The sequence below is a fragment of the Arachis ipaensis genome, chromosome B08, assembly GCF_000816755.2.
Source record: "Arachis ipaensis cultivar K30076 chromosome B08, Araip1.1, whole genome shotgun sequence".
Classification (NCBI taxonomy): domain Eukaryota; kingdom Viridiplantae; phylum Streptophyta; class Magnoliopsida; order Fabales; family Fabaceae; genus Arachis; species Arachis ipaensis.
Window position 1 is genome coordinate 24303676 of NC_029792.2, and position 2389 is coordinate 24306064.

Here is a 2389-nt window from a genome sequence, read left to right on the forward strand (position 1 = left end):
TTAATTTATCGGTCCGTTAATTAAAGTGTCGTGATTCGAAATTTATTTTGTGTATTTAATAATTGATTGGCTAATGATAAATAGAATTTAGATTTGTGATGAACTAATTTTTAATTTATCAGGTTAAAGAAGATGGTATAAAAAATAAATAAATAAATGCGAATAGAAGAAATTAACGAAAAGAAACTTGAAAAGGATAAAAGGAGGGTATTGGGCTAGATAGCTTTGCTTTATTGCCTAATAAGCCCCTCTACAGGTCAAATTCAATTATGCTTAGTTTGGATCAAGAATAAATACATGTTTGCCAAAAGAAAAAAAAAATTAAAGTGAAAAGGAAAAGCATTTATTCCATTTCACTATCTTTATTTTCTTTTCTTTTCTTTTCTATTCTAATCCTTGTAATAGGGAAAGTTTGAGGAGGAACTTCGGAACTGGATTACTCATACTTGTTCACCCCATACCTTAAAGTAATTTAAATCTTATCTAATGTTAAGTGTAATCAATAAAGAGGGACGTAGTAAGGTACAAGGAGTTTTTAACTTTTAAAAGGTGACTATAGTAGTTTGTAAAGAATTCAGATATGAGGATAATATCATTTAGCTGAGTGTAATTTGCTTCTGTTCTGTAATTTTTTTAATGGTTTTGTTAGGTAAACAATGACTTTCGTAAATAATATAAATAATAAATTTTAAAATTAGTCTAATAAAATAAAAACATACTACACTCCTAAATTATACACCTAAATTTTAATATTAAAATAACTATCTACACACCTAGTAAATTGAACATCCAATCTATTTATTATTAGTAACAATGAATGATAACTATCTCTAAATTGCTTGTATTGATGGTTGTTCTTGATTTCTTATAAAATTATTGTTAAATTGGTCTTAAGTATTTTAAAAAATTAACCGTCAGAAATATATTTAATGCAAATAAAAAATTTTTGAGACAAAATTAAAACAAAATAAAATTTAAAGATATTTTTAAAACTTTTAACAAACTTCAACAATTAAAAAATATACTTTATCTCTTAATTTAGTATCCTCTTTTTAAAATCGAATAACTATAATCTTTTGAAGGAAAAAAAAAAAGTGTTATCAATCTAAACATTATGTTACTAGAAAGAGCAAACTATATCACTATAACACTGTCAAATAGTTAATCAAGTAGTAGGTAAGTTTGTCTTCTCTTCAATAATCTTGAGTTTAATCAATATGATATTTATTTGTTTGATATATAAGGGATCATTTAGGCATACTTCTAAATTCTTTGACTATAGATATTTACTAAGCTCCCCAACTAAAATGATATACCTTTTGCATATAATAAATAAAGATGGAATTCACATCTTTTATAATACGAGATCGTTTCTTATTGATTAGACGAACCATTTTACCTAGGGTGTGTTCGGAATTATATTCTATAGAATTGGAATTGATTTTATTTAAAATTAAATCATTTGTTTGAATAGATATTAAAAGAGGAATAGAATTGATTTATAAATTCTATAGACTTATATTATAATTAAACTCAAATTTCTTAATTTTTGAGAAGATATGGTTTGAAATTAAAATGATTTGATGTCTTAATTAAAATATAAAAAAACATGTTTAGCATTTAGGTATTAATATAATTTTAATTGTCTGAGCAAGTTATTCCAATCATTCGGTCAGGACAATCAAATAGATTAAGCAGACTGCACCAGTTATTTAAGTAGATCGGACTTACAATCTCAACTAACTGTGATTATTAGTGGTGATAAAAAATTATATAGTAAATAAAAAATAAAAAAATCAAATCAAATTATTATTTTATTTTTTAAATCAAATTATTATTTTACATTATTAATTTTAAATACAATCATTTATTTCTAATTCAATTCATTTCAAATTAAATCAAATAAATTCTAAATATATTTTGTTCAAAAAAACACCATTATTGTTGATAATGTATTGTTAATAATGCCTCATTGGCAAAATAAGTGAATATAGGGTGGGGGTGGTTTGAATAAATAGCAATGCAAGAAGAAAATAAAACAAAAAACAAAAATTAGTAGTTACATGGGGCTAGATGAATTAATTGACATCAGCAAAGTTTTGGCCGTATAAAATCTATTTTAAATATAAATCCTCTCACTGTCTCACATTAACATTTTCTTTGAAAGGTTGTAATAAAATAATAATAATAAGGATGAGAAAGTGATTGTTGCCTTCTTGGTCTTAATTTCTCCTTAAAATAATAAGCAGAAAATAAAACAAAATTGTTGAATTCAGTTCCTGTGCCACACCAAGTAACGAAGTCAAACCGCCGCCGTTATTTTGTGACTAAATCCACCTAAGCAAAGTTGATATGATGTTTTTCCCAAAATCCACTTCATATATAAAAG